This window comes from Myotis daubentonii, chromosome 8 (assembly GCF_963259705.1).
Source record: "Myotis daubentonii chromosome 8, mMyoDau2.1, whole genome shotgun sequence".
Classification (NCBI taxonomy): domain Eukaryota; kingdom Metazoa; phylum Chordata; class Mammalia; order Chiroptera; family Vespertilionidae; genus Myotis; species Myotis daubentonii.
In genome coordinates, this window is record NC_081847.1 from 16,704,431 (window position 1) to 16,721,689 (window position 17,259).

A 17,259-nucleotide genomic window follows, 5' to 3' on the forward strand; every position below is an offset into this window, starting at 1 on the left:
GCTGTTGTCCCCAGGGGACATTTGGCAATGTTGGGGGATGTTTTACACTGTCACAGCGGGAGATAGGGAGGTGCTAGTGGTATTTCATAGGTAGAGGCTGCTAAACACCCTACAATACTAAGGAGATCCACATGACAAATAATCTGGTCCTAAATGTCAGAAGTGCTGAGGTGGAGAAGCCCTTCGCCAGGCAGCTGCTGGTCTCACCACATTCTAGGGCCATCTCAATGTGTATCCTACAGCAAGTTCCCTCAGCCAGCCCTGCCCAAACAACCAGCTCGCTCTCTCCTTCAGAAAGGCACAAGGGGTTTTTTGTTAAAATATATTTTTATTGATTTCAGAGAGGAAGGGAGGAGGAGAGAGATAGAAACATCAATGATGAGAGAGAATCATTGATCGGCTGCCTCCTGCATGCCCCCTACTGGGGTTCAATCCTGCAACCTGGGCATGTGCTCTTGATTAGAATTGAACCCAGGACCCTCTAGTCCAGTGGTCGGCAAACTCATTAGTCAACAGAGCCAAATATCAACAGTACGATTGAAATTTCTTTTGAGAGCCAAATTTTTTAAACTTAAACTATATAGGTAGGTACATTGTTATTAACTTAATGAGGGTACTCCTAAGCTGGCCTTTGCTATAAACGTCCTCAATCTGATTGAGGTACGTTTGCTGAGGTCGACCCCTTCCAACTCTTCCATCCATACTCATCTTGTATACTTGTTTCGTCTAGTCCAGTGGTCGGCAAACTGCGGCTCATGAGCCACATGCGGCTCTTTGGCCCCTTGAGTGTGGCTCTTCCACAAAATACCGACTTCTACGCATGGGCCACGAAGTTTCAATCGCACTGTACGTGCGCGCCCGCACGTGGTATTTTGTAGAAGAGCCACACTCAAGGGGCCAAAGAGCCGCATGTGGCTCGCGAGCCATGGTTTGCCGACCACTGGTCTAGTCCATAGGCCAATACTCTACCCACTGAACCAAACAACTAGCTAGGGCCACAAGGGATTTAATACTACTCATATACCACATTTATTCAAGCTTACTCTATTCTAAGCATTGCTAGGTGCTTTCCATACTTTCCAGCAACTCCTCTGCTCTTTACCACAACCTTGGGGGCCACTATTTTTATTATATTATTATTACTATCATCTTCCAATCAACTGATGAGGAAACTGAGATCCAGAGAAGTATACCTCGCCAGAGGTCTCACAGTTAGTAAGGGGTGGAGCCAGGACTTGCACCCTCCAGAGATTCTCTCCAGAACCCACCTTCTTAACCATAACACAACTTCGAAAACTAAATACTTGCCAAGAAACTAAGGATGATGGAACTTCCGTGGAGGGGTTGTTTGTTGCACACCAGCCAGGACCTTAGGAGCCCCAGCCCTGGGGATGAGGCCCCCCTCCCTCAGATTTGCTCTTTTACTCAAATGGACTCAACCCCAGGATCCAGGTTGACCATGGAAAGTATGAGGGACAAGAACCAGCATTCACTGTGGAAACCCCAAATATCTCTGTTAGAAGGTATGCCATGTCCCTAATGCTTACAAAGCAGCAGTGTACAAGAGGGTGAGGAAACAGTCAGGCCCTCATGGCTTGTGGTTGCTGATGGAAAGGATGCAGAAATGGCCCTCAGTTTGGCAACCTGGTTTGTAAAAGGAGAGAAGGACGTGTGAGTTGTGGTGATTCTGTTCCTCATGTTTGAGGAATGAAACGCAGTGCTGACTGATTTGTGGCAGACCTGGGGCGTTCCATTCTCTCTAGGAGAAAAGCTGATTCACACTCGAGGAAAGGGTTTAAGAGAAACAAAGTTTTCTTTTGGAATAGTGATGTACAGAAATCCAGCCCCTGTGAGTGTTTACCAACCACATGGCTAATGGAGCCTACTTACTGCCCCGCCTTATATCCACAAACTCACCCTGACCCACACTGCAGCCAAGACAAGACTGGGTGTTTTACAAAAGGCAATCGAATGCAGTGTATAGTCAGTACGGTCATTTAACAGCTTTTACAGAGAGAAATTGAAGTTCAATTAGTTAAGCGATTGTACACAGTTTGGGTGGTTGTTTTTTGTTTACTTGGTTGGTTGTTGTTTCGTGTGTTTTTTTGTATGGGCAGAATTTTCTCTAGATAAGGCATTCCTGAAAAGAATATAAACCAACACCAATGATAACATCAACCATGTATGAACCCATACCTGAGTGCCGGGTACTATCCTCATCATTTTATATGCATATCTCATTTAAGCCTCACAACAATGTTGCCACTTAATGGATGAAGAAATGGAAGTTCAGAAGGAAAATAAAGTCACACAGGTGGCCAGCGGCAGAGCTGGAACTCAAGCCTCATTTCAAATCACCAGGCTGTCCTGTGGCCCCTCTTGATCAATTAAGCTGTCATTACTAGTAAAGTGCTCGTTGACAACCTGGACAGCCACAATTCAAGGGCACCAAAGCGGCAGCTTCTTTCTTCTCACAGCCTGTCAGTTACTCAGCACATTGCATTGCCACAAGTTCAAGTTCTGGCCTGTGAAGAATGAAGCACTTCCCCACGAAAGCAGGGCCTTTTTACCTTCTCAGCTGCTCCTGGGGGAACCAAGTGACCCAAGAGTTGGTCAGTATGTTGGGGAGAGCCTCTAGAACAGCTGTGGGCAAACTACGGCCCACGGGCCGGATCCAGCCCGTTTGAAATGAATAAAACTATTGAAAAAAAAGACCTACCCTTTTATGTAATGATGTTTACTTTGAATTTATATTAGTTCACACAAACACTCCATCCATGCTTTTGTTCCGGCCCTCCGGTCCAGTTTAAGAACCCATTGTGGCCCTCGAGTCAAAAAGTTTGCCCACCCCTGCTCTAGAGCCAGGGTCTCCCAAGGGAAAAGGGAGACTTTTGTTTCCTTGGAAAACAGAAGACAAGGACTGACAGGGTTGTCTTGCCTTCAGGCAAAATGAGCTTGAAGCATAGGAAGAAGAAACTGATAGAGGAAAGGGAAGAATCTGCCATTGTTACTCTGGTGTATCGTCCTTGAGAGACTTTATTTCTTTCTTGATCGGGTCTGTTCAGGCTGCTATAACAAAATACCGAGACCAAGTGGCTTATAAACAACAGAAACTTATTTCTCACAGTTGAAGGTCTGAGTTCAGGGTGCCAGCATGGTGAGGTGAGGGCCATGCTCCAGGTACCTGACTTCTCGTTGTTTCCTCCTGTGGTTGAAGGGGCCAGAGAGCCCTCACCGGTGTCTTTTATAAGAGCACCAATTCCATTCATGAGGGCTCTGACCCAATCACCTCCCAAAGGCCCCACCTTCTAACTGAGGGTTAGAGTTCAACATATTATCAACGTAAGAAATGTCCAAACCTGTAGAGAATTTTATTTATAAGAGTTTATTTGAGCCAAAACCAACAATTGCCAGGAAGCAAGATCTCAAATGCTCTGGAGAGTGCAGTTTCTTTTATGCACCTGAAATTACAGAGAGACTGTACGGAAGATGGCATGAAGGTGGGAGACAGCAAGGCAGGGATTTAGTTAAGAAGATTGTGCTCTCTGGAGGGCGGTTACACTTATTTCAAAGGTGTGTTAACCTAGGTGCACAAGAACAATGGACAGGGCTTGGTTAAGGCAAACACAAAGCTTTTACTAAAGAAGTTACGTGCCTGGGGCATTACTACCCAATAAGACCCGCCCAGTTAGGAATTTATTATCAGATCACCCTACTTTCTGTAGAACCACTTTTTTGCCCGCAATATGAGTTGCAGGGAGCACATTCAGACCAGAATAACCTCTATGTCTCTATGTCAGTGGTTCTCAACTTGGGGGTGATTTTACAAACCAGGGGATATTTAGCAATGTCTGGGGACATGTGGGTCACCACTGGGGTGGGGGGTGGGGGTGAGGACAGAGTGGTGAGGGGTCGTGTTGCTGACATAGTGGGTAGAGACCAGGGATGCTGCTAAACTTTTTCAATGCACAGGACAGTACCTGATAACAAAGAATTATGTGGCCCAAAATGTTGATAGTCCCGAGGTTGAGAAATTCTGCTCTAAATGATGAAGATGGGACTTCATAAGCACAGGTCAAGTACAAGATATTTGGGCTTACCTTAACTGCAACTTATCATCAGCTTTGAGAAAGGCATCCTTCCATTTTACCCAGCCTCATTTCTCTCCCTGTCAACAAATGAAGCCAGATTCAGAGATTTACTAATTCTCTTTGTTTTCCACCCCCTAAATGTGGACATAAAAGTGACTCCAAGCCCTGGATGGCTTGGCTCAGTGGATAGAACATCGGCCTGTGGTCTGAGGGGTCCCAGGTTCGATTCCGGTCAAGGGCATGTGCCTTGGTTGTGGGCACATCCCCAGTAGGGGATGTGCAGGAGGCAGCTGATCGATGTTTCTCTCTCATCGATGTTTCTAACTCTCTATCCCTCTCCCTTCCTCTCTGTAAAAAATCAATGAAATGTTTTTTGTTTTTTTTTTTAAAAAGTGACTCCGAGTGCTCACATGTTCACAGCCCCCAGGTGCCTTGATGATTATCTGTGAGGCCATAACTGGTTTACTTATGGAAATGGGGAATCAGAGAGAAAAATTAAGCCTGGCAAACTGGGGGGTGGAGGGGCAGGCAATGGGAACATTCCAGAAAGTTTATTCAGGGGAAACCTGACTCTGGGATAAAGTAAAATGTACAATTAAACAAAGAAAAAGAGAAAGGAAGAAAGAGAAAGAAAGAAAGAAAGAAAGAAAGAAAGAAAGAAAGAAAGAAAGAAAGAAAGAAAGAAAGAAAGAAAGAAAGATGCCCTGGCCAATGTGGCTCAGTTGGTTGGGCATGGCCCCCTGCTGGTTGGATTCCCAGTCAGGGCACATGCCTGGTTTGCAGCCTCGATCCCCGATAGGGAGTGTGCAGAAGGCAGTCCATCCATGTTTTATTCTCACATTGATGTTTCTCTCTCTGCCTCTCCCTTCCTCTTTCTCTGAAAACCTAAAAAAAAAAATAAAACAATAAAAATGGAGAGAAGGGTAACTCCTCCTCCTTCCTCACCCCTCACAGCCGCCTCCTCCTTCCTCCTCTTTTCCAACCCACTGCCCACCTGGGCCATTTAGGGTAGGGAGGGCACCCGGCCCAGACAATAAGAGTGGGAGGGCAGCAGCTCCTGCTTTGGTCCAGAGCAGCATCAGCCCCTTCGGCTCCTGCTGAGAGGCGGAGCATGGGTTGCCTCGGAAATAGTGACTGAGGACCAGCGCAAGAAGGAGAAGCAGAGCAAGAGGTCAACAAAAAGGACAAGCAGCTACAGGACAAGCAGGTCCACACACTGCCCGCTGCTGCTGGGTGCTGGAGAGTCTGGTAAAAGCAGCATTGGGAGTAAATGAGGATCCTACACATTAATGGGTTTAATGGAGAGGGCGGCAAAGATGACCTGCAGGCTGCCAGGAGCAACAGCGAATGGTGAAAAGGCTACCAAAGTGCAGGACATCAAAAATGACCTGAAGGTGGCCATTGAAACCATCGTGGCCGCCATGAGCAACCTGGTGCTGTGGCAGGACAGTAAGAAGCTAGGGAAATCCCTGGGCAAGTGGAATGGGGACACTGAGACAGGAAAGTTAAATCAAGGCCAAACAGTTTGGGCAGCTTGCAGCCAGCTTGTGAATTACAAGATCTTATCTTCCCCAACCAAGGACACTTGAGAGCAAATGGTTTATACCATCCTCCTAACCAGAGAATACATAGCTTAAATCACCCTGGCCTGGAAAAAATAGAGAACAAAAACTCAATTAATGCCATTTGTGCCAGCTAAACCCAAGGACAGACAAAGTCTTGGAGACAAAATAACAAAAACCCCATTAAAGCCAAACAGACCTAAGATAAAAGTAAAACAGGCCGAAGAATAATCCAAAACTCCTCTATACACTCATTTTAATACGTCAGCATATTAAAAATGGACCTGGAAAGCTGATGAATACTCTAGTGAAACCCTCCCCTAAGATTCTCACCTGCAAAAATTTAAAAAAAAGGATAAAAAGACCTCAGGACAAAGACTCAATGCAGGCTCACTCTAGAGCATGGATGTGAACTTTTTATTTCTTCCTATATTCTAAGGGTCCGCATGAGACTTGCCCCCAAGGTAGCTTCTAAGCCAATAATCTCAGTACTGTTGTCCAGACGGCTTAAGCATGTTGGCTTTCAACAGGGCCTTGAAGCATAATTCATATTAAGTAAGCATGGCCTTTGTTTCTCATGAATTTTCCTATTTTCCTTGAAACACATTGCTTTCTGAATCTTTCATTTTCCCTCTTTAGGAGAGACATTTGGGCATAACTATTATGATTGTTGTTATTCCTCACCCAAGGGTGTTTTTTTCCATTGATTTTTAGAGAGTGGAAGGGAAGGGGGGAGACAGAGAGAAAGAAACATTAATGTGAGAGAGACACATCGGTTGCCTCCTGCACGTGCCCCAACCAAGGCCAGGGATCAAGCCTGCAACTGAGGTACGTGGTGAGCTTGACCGGAATCAAACCCTCAACCCTTCAGTCCTCTGACTGTTGCTCTAACCACTGCTGAGCAACTAGCTAGGGCATTAAACTTATTTTATTTCTCTCTTTTTTTTTATGCGAAATAACAGAGCAAGTGAGTTGATAATTGACAACTTACATTTAGCCTAGACATGAGGAAGGGGGTGTGGAGGGGATGGTGACTGAGGAAAACTGGGGACAGTGTATTACATCTTGTAAAAGATAAACAAAGCTGGGCACTACTTAAAGTGGTAAGGACAGATTTGAATTAGTAATAACTATTGTGATAGAGAAAAGAGCCCGGTGTGAACTGAACTCAACTTCAGTCTCTACATAGGTGATTGGACATTTTAAAGGGAGAATGAGGGAACGGGGAAGGGTGAGCAGGGCTCAGTAGAGTCAGGAAAGGAAAAAATGAAAAAGCTAGAAGCGGGGTATTGGTTCATGTGAAATCCATGTGGGTTTGCTAACTTATAAAACTTAGGTCCCTACCTTCCCACAGAGACTGGGAGACAAGGATCCTATCTGCAGGTGTGGGGAACAAGCAGGGAATTCTTTGGGCAGCCTTGAATTTTCTCAGGCAGGTACTTTAATGGGTGCTGCTTCTGGGTGCTGGAGAGCCTCGTAAAAGCAGCATTGGGAGTAAATGAGGATCCTACTCATGTACTAGGGTCATCCTAACAATGTGGCCTGAGGTCTTAGAAAATACGTTAGTGTTTGTACAGGTCTTTGTAGGCCAAAGGTGAGACCTAGCTGAGAAGAGGTCTCAGAGGAGTCTGGCTAGGATTTGGTCAAGGAGAGAATCATTGTCAACCTCAAGGTTATGTCCACTGCTCAGCACAAGTAGATTACCATTTGGGATCCAACATTGCCAGGCCTTCCAATTACTGAAGAAACGCCATAAATGCAGATATTGACACCAAATTTTAAATTTTGGTAACTTATCCCAATACATGTATTTTTAATATGGTGCAGGACAAGCTAACAAAACCTGTCTGTGGGTGAACTCTGGCCCTCAGACTAGCAGTTTGCAGGCTCTGCAGAAACTAATGGTTTGGGAGGGGAAAGGGGGGATTAACCCTTGATCTTCATTCTTTCCTCATAAGAATGTCACTCTTTGGCAATAGCACTTTCCCAAATCTTTATTTTGTGTTGAGTTTGATTTATGAGGCATAAACAGAAATGCTTCCTGAAACATGAGAACTTTTACCTCCCAGGCAAGGTAAATAGGAACATTTTCCTATTTTATTGCTGGATTCTATGCTTTATGAATCCTTTTCCTTTAAGACCTTGCTTTTATCTCATTCCTTTGGGCAACCAAGCTACTTTGCTGAGAAAACTTGGCAGATGATATATTTAGAAAAGTGTGGAGCCAAGCAAATTCGCCGATCAGCTGCCCTGAAACCCATGACCCTGCAGGAGGGGGAGCCTGCGTCCTGCTATTTCTGCCTGCCCTCCTGAGCACTTGTTATCACACATATAACTGAGCATTTCTAGTTTGTATACCCAGGAGAGGTTTATAAGCACAGGTGGAGAAGGGCATAGTAAATACCCCTTTGTAATCATTGGAATTATTGTATTGTTACCTTCAATAGCAGAGAATTAAAAAGAAAGGTTTTTGTGAGTAAGTAGCAGAAGGAAGAGTTTCGCTCTTTCCTCCCCCATCCAGGTCAAGTGTTCATTTCTTCACACCTGCACCTTGCATCCACCTACGTGTAAGCAGAACACATAAGTTATCATTCAAAGTGCTTTACACTTTTAGCCTCACTTGGGTTATCCTCAAGTAACAGTGGTTTACTCTGAGGAAAAATGCGAGACAAGGCCACAGGACGCGTTGGGGAACTCACAGACAGTTGTGCAGAGCAAGGCCTCATAGGGATTGAATTCAGGATTCATGGCTGGAACCAAGAGGGGTTCCTGATCCCCAGAGCTCAGTTCCATCAACAGCCCCCTCAGCCCACAGTAAGTGTTCACCAATCCCTTGCCTTTATGGGATGTTATAAACTGAATTGTGCCCCTCCACCGGTTCATATGTTGAAGTCCTAACCCCAATACTTCAAAAAGAGCCCTTATTTGGAGGTAAAGCTTTTAAAAGTAATTAAGTTAAAATGAAGTCATTAGGGTGGGCCTAATCCAATATAGCTGGTGTCCTTATTAAAAGAAAGGTTAAGATACAGATACACACAGAGGGAAGATCTTGTGGAGACGCAGGGAGAAGACAGCCATCTGCAAGCCGAGGAGAGAGGCTTCAGAAGAAACCAACCCTGCTGACACCTTGATTTTTGACTTCCAGCCACCAGAACTGTGAGTAATAAATTTCTGCTGTTTAAGCCCCCCAGTCTGTGGTACTATGATATGGCAGCCCAAACAGACTCATATATGGGGCTCAGCTGCTTTACCCCCTGCTCTCACTGCTGCTGCGGCCACCCAAATATCCCTAGACCAAAACTGCTGCTTGCATATACTTGCTGTGTCCCCATGGCTTCTTGTGTTGGGCAAAGCACTGGAACCAACACTCCCTTCAGAATTCTGGATCAGGTTTCCCACCCCCTTCCAACTCTGTGGCCAAGCGGTCACAGGATACGCTTCAAAGCTACCTAAGGCTGTTTGCCTTGGTGTGAGGCTGCAGGAAGAGGCCCCCCTTAAAAAGGAGTGTGTGCACACATATGTATGTGTCTGTGAACGTGTGTGTGAAACATGCTTAGATTTGGCCCATTTATTCAAAAGCCAGTTTATTCTAGAAAACACAAACCAGTCTATTATGATAATGAGGTGGGGGTGGAGGAAAGGATTCGATAAAACTTTGTGAATACAGAAGATGTTTTGTGTTTTGATTGTGGGCATGACTTCATGGGCATATTAAGCTGTCAAAAACTCATGAAATCCTATCCTTTACAACATGGATGCTGTTTATCACATTCAATTAAACCTAAAATTGTTTTTCAAAAAAGTTGTTTTTTTAAAAGCCATTTTAAGGGGTTCATTTTGGGATATTTGGTGCCTTAGGGTATGACAAAGAAGCCTGAAGGCTTAGGCCAAGTTTTAGAGGTGGCTCAGAAACATCAGCCTGAGACATGAATGTGTGTTTTCTCCACTCTCCTTGGCCCGGCAAACAATGAGGCCAACAGGCAAGAACTGGCTGTGTTGGAAAACGTGAGCGAGCAGATCGGATGGGGTCACTGAGTAACCGTGAATGAGGAAGACTCAGCATATCACAGTGATTACTGCCCTCAGGGTGTTCTGGGAACCTCTGAATCAGGGAAGGCAAGAAAATACCCTCTTGTCTGAGTCTTATCTTTGTTCGCCCCTGCTTTGTTCTGAAACGAACTTTTCTCAACGTTCTAATACAAGCATAGCTCAGTTTTCACTTTGGAATACAGGCTTTGATACTCCCCTATCAGCACAACTATCTTGCTGGCATCAGAAGGGATGTGCCCAGACCATGCCCAAAGCCTTGCTTCACTTGCTCTGGTTTTAGTGTATGCTGAGGTGGGCAAGGGTAGCTGGAACCGTTATATCACTGCTAATTCAGAAACAACAGAATTCAAAGATGCAGCCAATTTTTAAAAAATAAATGTTTCAAAAACAGAGAGATTATCACCAGATACTCCTTTTTAGTGAACCTTGTACTGAGATACAGCATACACAGAGAGCCTTGCACCAGTATACGGGAACTGCTGGATGAATTGTCACAAATGGCATGCTCTCAGCTGAACATCCAGGTCAAAAGGAACATTATTATCGGCATCCCAGAATCCCCCTTATGCCACTTCCCGGTCACTGTCCCCTTCAACCCATCCAAAGGTAAGCACTATCCAGACTTCCATCATAAGTAACTTCTTAACTTTCGTATAAGCTTTATAACTTTCATATAAATGAAATCATACAAGATGAATTCCTTTGTGTCCGGCTAATTTTGTTCAAAATCTTTTGGAAGATTTATTCATGTTTTTACTTACAGTTGTAGATGTTTACTCCCATTCTAGATAATACTCCTTTCTATGGCTATACCACAATTTATTTACCCACCTACTATTACTGGGCATTTGGATTGTGTCATGTTGGGCTAATATGAATAGTGCTGCCATGAATGCTTCAGTGCATTTGTTTAGATGAATACATGTCAAAAAAATCTGCTGTGTGTGTGTATGTATATGATGAACTGTTGGCTCAGATGTTTAGTTTCATAGTAGGTTCTATGAAATTATTTTCTAAAATGGTGATAGCAATGTCCACTTCCATCATTTGTGTATGAGTTCCTGTTGTTTCTCATCCTTGCCAGCACTAGTTGTTTTTTTTTTTTCATCTTTTGCAATATTTCCATATCAGTGAGTCAGGACTTGTTTTGAAGAAAAAAAAAGATAGGCTAAGAAGGAATAGTCACCATAAATATTTTCTCAACAATAAGTAAATTTTGCTTCTTACAGATTTAAATATGTAGTTAAGTTTACTGACCTCAGACAATCAATTATACACTTAATATGAGAAGACCTCCAAATGTAATTATGCTTAAGGCTCAAGTATGTTGTTTGAAAAATATTATGATGTGGGAATAGAAATGGAAATGGGTGCAGTCATTTGGGAGGATAATTTGTAGTATCCACCAAAGTTTTAAAAGTGCACTGATGTAACAATCCCCCTTGGGAATAGTAATACAGAAATACCTAAGTATGCAAAGATTTTTTTTAAATTTATTTTTATTGTTGAGAGTATTACAGTTTGTCATATATGGCCTTTATTATGTTTAGGTGTTATTACAGATGTCCTCCATTTTTACCCCATTACCCTTCTCCACCCAGTTTCTGTGCCACCCCAGGCCTTCCCTGCACTACTGTCCACAGAAGAAACAAATAATGCATCGGTTATGTATATATGCTTATAAATTCTTTGGTTAACCTCTTCCCACATCCCTTCCCCCCCTTCCTCTGAGATTCATGTTTCCATGTCTTTGGATCTATTTTATTCATCAATTTATTTTGCTTATTAGATTCCACAGATAAGTGAGATCATGTGATATGTCTTTCTCTGACTAGCTTATTTCACTTAACATAATAATATTCTCCAGGTTTCTCCATGTTGTCTCAAAGGATAACAGCACCTTCTTTTTTACAGCTGCATAGTATTCCATTGTGTAAATGCACCACAGCTTTTAAAATATATTTTTATTGATTTTTAGGGAGAGAGGGAAGGAGAGGATAGTGAAAGAGAAACATCAATGTGAGAGCAGAACATCAATAGGCTGCCTCCTGCCCACCCCACCGCCATCGAGCCTGAAACCCAGGCGTGTGCTCTAACTGGGAATCAAACCAGCAACATTTTGGTGCACAGTTTTACTTCCTCCCTTCCAATTTGGATGCCTTTTATTCTTCCTTCTTGTCTGGTGGCTGTGGCTAGGACTTCTAGTACTTATGTTGAATAAAAGTGGTGAAAGTGGACATCCCTGTCTTGTGCCTGTTCCTAAGGGAAATACTTGTAGTTTTTGCCCATTGAGTATGATATTGGCTGTTGGTTTGTCATATATGGCCTTTATTATGTTTAGGTGTTATCCCTCCATTCCCACTTTGCTGAGAGTTTTTTTTTATTTATCAAAAATTGGTGCTGGATTTTGTGGAATGCTTTTTCTATGACTATCTATGACCATGTGGTTTTTATCCCTCACTTTGTTTGTGTGGCATATCGCATTTATTACTTTGTGGCTATTGTAACAACTCTGCATCCCTAAGATAAATCACACGTCCTCGTGGTGACGTCTGTTTTCACCGCTCTTATTCAATATAGTACTAAGAGTCCTAGCCACAGCAATTAGACAAGAAGAAGAAGTAAAAGGCACCCAAACTGGAAAAGAAGTAAAACTCTTATTTGCAGATGACGTGATACTGTGTGTAACGAACGCTAAAGAGTTCACCAAAAAACTACTAGAACTAATAAATGAATTCAGTAAAGTAGCAGGATACAAAATAAATATCCAGAAATCAGTTGCATTTTTATTTTATTTTATATTTTTGTTGATTTCATTGAGAAAGGGAGAGGGAGAGAGAGATAGAAACACCAAAGATGAGAGAGAATCATTGATTAGCTGCTTCCTGCACATCCCACACTGGGGATTGAACCCACAACCCAGGCATGTGCTCTGACCAGGAATTGAACCATGACCTCCTAGTTCATAGGCCAATGCTCAACCACTGAGCACACTGGCCAGGCTCACTTGTATTTTTCTATACCAGTAATGAACTATCAGAAAGGGAAACTAAGAAAATTCCATTTACAGCTGCATCAAAAAATACCTGAGAATAAATTTAACCAAGGAGGTAAAAGACTTGTACTTGGAAAATTATAAGACACAAAAGAGAGAAATTGAAGAAGATATAAATAAATGAAAGTTTATATCATGCTCATTGATAAGAATAATTAACATTGTTAAAATATCCCTACTAGTGAAAACAATCTATAGATTCAATACAATTTCTATCAAAATATCAATCGTTGTTTTTACAGAACTAGAACAAATCATCCAAACATTTACATGGAACCACAAAAGTCTCTGAATAGCCACAGCAACTTGAGAAAAAAGAACAAAGTTGGAGATATCATGCTACTTGATCTCAAACTATACTACTAGGCTATAGTAATCAAAACAGTATAATACTGGCTTAAAAACAGCCATATAGATCAATGGGATATAATATAGAGCCCAGAAATAAACCCACACCTATGTGTTCAATTAATATTTGACAAAGGGGCATGAGCATACAACAAGGTAAAGACAGTCTATTCAATAAATGGTGTTGGAAAAATTGGATAGATACATGCAAAAAATAAAACTAGTCCACCTTCTTAATACAATATACAAGAATAAATTCAAAATGAATGAAAGTTTTCAATGAAAGACTCATAACCATAAAATTCCTAGAAGAAAGCATGCAGTGAAAGTTCTGACAATTCTCATAGCAATGTTCTTTCTGCTATATCTCCTCAGGCAAGGGAAACAAAAGAAAAAATAAACAAATGGGACTATATCAAACTAAAAATGTTTTTTACAGCAAAGAAATCCATCAACAAAATGAAAAGGCAACCTACTGAATGGGGGAACATATCCACCATTAATATACATTTCATAGGGTTAATATCCACAATTTATAAAGAACTCATACAACTTAATACCCAAAAAACAAAAAACAAATAATGGGCAGAGGACCTGAATAGACACTTCTCCAAAGAGGACATACAATTTTCCAATAGACAAATGAAAAAATGCTCAACATTACTAATTGTTAGAGAAATGCAAATTAAAACCATAAGGAGATATCACCTCACACCTGTCAAAACGGCTATCATCAATAAATCAACAAGCAAGTGTTGGCTAGGATGTGGGGAAGAGAACCCTTGTGCACTGTTAGTGGGAATGCAGGCTGGTACAGCCACTGTGGAGAACTGTATGGAGTTTCCTTGAAAAATTAAAAATGGAACTGCCAGCAATTCCTCTTCTGGGTGTATATCCAAAGAAACCCAAAACACTAATTCAAAAGAGTATATGCACCCCTGTGTTTTTTGAAGCATTTTTTACAATAGCCAAGATATAGAAGCAGCCCAAGTGCCCATCAATAGACAAGAGGATTCTCAGAGGGAAGGTAGGGGTAGGGGGAGTGAGGAGAGATTAACCGGGGAATTTACATGCATATATGCATAGCTCATGGACACAGACAGTAGTGTGGTGAGGACCTGGGAGGGGCAGATACGGGGTGAAGAGGGTCAATGAGGAGGAAAAGGGGCACATCTGTAATACTCTCAACAATAAAGATAATTTTTAATTGTCTTTATACATATATATAATGGAATATTACTCAGCCATAAAAAAGAAAGAAATCTTACCATTTTCAACAGCATTAATAGACATAAAGGGAATTATGCAAGTGAAATAATTCAGTCACTGAAAGACAAATACCATATCACTTTACAATATAAATAAACAAACAAAACAGAAAAAGATTTATAAATACAGAGAACAGATTAATGGTTGCCAGAGGGGAGGGGTTTTGGGGGAGTGGGTGAAAAGGTGAAAGGAATGAAAAGTATACAGTGGTAGTTACAGAATTATTTTGGGGGATATAAAATACAACAACATAGGAAACACTGTCAATAATACTGTAAGAACTATGTATTGTGCCAGGTCGGTACTGGAAATATCAGGGGGGACACTTTGCAAAGTATATGATTGTCTAACCACTATCCTGTATACCTGAAAATAATACAAAATAATATCGCATGCACACTGTAATTGAAAAAAACAAAAATACTTTTTGAAGGCAGGAGAGAAGAAGAAAAAGGAGAGAAAGGAGATTGAAAGTGATAAGGAAAAGGTTTTAGATGAAAGTGTCCCTTGACAGTACTGTGTTGGCACATATTGCTGACCTTTTGAAATTGATATGATCTCAGTCTGTATTTCTTCAGACGTGATCCTAGAATAAGCACTGAAGTGCAAAGAGGTTATGTGAGAAGTGAAGGTGAGGGAGCAAGGAAGTGATACAGAGTGGGAGGACTGCCAATCAAAGCTGAGTGATGAGTCTCGCTTCCTCAGGGGGCAGCTGGAGCTCAGCCCTATGCAGAACACCACCTCAGAGACAAAGGATTTGGCTTATTTACACACCAATTTATTGTAATTCTATTTTGAGGGCTGCTTCAGAGGGCTCTTGATTCACCTAGTCACTATAAGAACTCCTACTCACCTAATGGACTATGACACACTCCCAGAGTGAAATTAAGGCCTGGCCATTGGGAAACAATTGTAACTATCCATTGACACGTGGATTGAAGAATGCTGAGGACTTACCCCACAACAATAAGGCAAGGAAGAATGGAAAAGAGAGGGAAATACAGAGAGAAACATCAGTGTGAGAGAAACACATTGATTGGCTGCCTCCTGCACACGTCCAACCAGGGCTTTGGTCAGGAAGGAGCCTGCAACCGAGGTACATGCCCTTGACCGGAATGGAACCTGGGACCCTTCAGTCCGCAGACGGATGGTCTATCCACTGAGCAAAACCGGCCAGGGCTGATTCTTCTCTTCGTATAAACCTAGAAGTAAACCGCTTCTCATCACCTCCACTGCTGCTTCTGGCCTGAGCCACCACCTTCCCTTGGCTGGACTCCTTCCTACAGGAGCCTCCTGCGAGTTTCCCTGTACTTTGCTCCTCTCCAGTCTGTTCTCACACACCAGCTGAGTGATCCTATTAAAAACATGTCAGCTTCTATCACATGTCTGCTGGAATCCTACAGTGGCTTTCTATTTCACTCAGAGTGAAAGCCGAAGTCATTTCAATGAACTGCCACGCCATTCCTCACACTCCACCCCATATGGGTGGTGTTCTGACTGGTTAGTGCCCCCTTGTTCACCTCTACTGACCCAGGCACATCTGCTTGCTTCCTGTCCCTTCATCATCCAGGAGCTCCTACCTCAGGGCCTTTGCTTCAGTCGATTCTCTCTGCCTGGGAAGCTCTGGGCCCAGTTATCCACATGGCTCACTCCTTCACTTCCTTCAGATCTTTGCTTAAATCCCATCCTCTCCAGGAGGTTTCCCCTGACCATCCTATTTTATCCTGGGATTTGTCTAGCGTCCCCATCCCCTATCCTCAGGCATTCCCAGTGTTTTCTTAGTCAGCTATGCCATTTCCTTTTTCTCACTATCATACACATTTTTATTTTTATTGTTTATTATTTATCACTCTGTCTTCTTGCCTTCTCCAGGGAGAATGTCAGCTTCTCCAGGGCAGGGAAATTTGTCTGATGTATCCCAAGGGCCTAGAACCATGTTGAACAATCACTCACTGTTTGTGAATAAACAACTAAAAATTACATGGAAAACATAAATCCAAAGTCAAAGGCATGTTCAATTAAATCTCAGTTAAGACCTACCTATTGTTTTTCTCATTCCTAATTTAGACCATCTATCATAAAAGGAAAATAAAGCAGCAACTGTTAGTTATAAATTTCTAAGCATTATTTTATTTATATTAAATAGTCAACCTAAAAAAAAAAATGAAGAAGCTAGTGCTTCTGGCCTGTTGCAAAGAAATGCACAGTGGAAATGCAGGGAGTGCCAACTGGAAGTGAGGCCAATGGGCATGAAATAGGGAACCAGAAGAAGGTGGGCTGGGCACCCAATGTAGGCCACAGGTATCTGCCCAGGTTTTTTGAAACTTCTCCTCTTATAAACCTCTGTTGTTGTCATTTCAGAGGAAAATAATGATCCTCTCTCAGGTTGACTTGACTTTGATTCCAACACTTTGTTATAGTGTCCCCGGCCAAGGTGACCTGTGAGAGCTCTCACTGGGGAGCTCACACTGCGGGGAGAAGAGAGCTGAGGATGGACACCTCTGCGAACACAGCTATGGAGCTGCCTCCTACCTTCTGGAAAACTGGCCTCTGTTTCCATTCTCCTAGAGAAAAGAGAAACGAGGGACATGTATTTCCTACGAATGTTTTCAGAATAAATTCTCATGGCTTGAGAGGATTCACTGCAGATATACAACAGCTGTCCCAAGCAAGTCAGAGCAAAGAATGAGAGCTTGCAAAAATGTTATTTCTTATGGAATAGGCTGTGCCTTACTGTGGTGGGATTTTGGGTTATAGCCAACCAAGTTCCATTTCTGAAAGAGCATCTGCTATGAAGCTCTCACTTAAAAGGTCATTCGATAGTGTGGATTCTGAGGGCAAGTTTAATGTGTTTCTCAGTAAGATCAGACCAACGGCAATGTCA

The 17,259-nt window shown here is 42.5% G+C and overlaps 1 pseudogene; it reads left to right on the forward strand.

Moving 5' to 3' along the window:
* Positions 1-5,202: 5,202 nt before the first annotated feature.
* On the forward strand, positions 5,203-9,531 carry LOC132240148 (guanine nucleotide-binding protein G(s) subunit alpha-like; annotated as a pseudogene).
* The last annotated feature ends 7,728 nt before the right edge of the window (positions 9,532-17,259 follow it).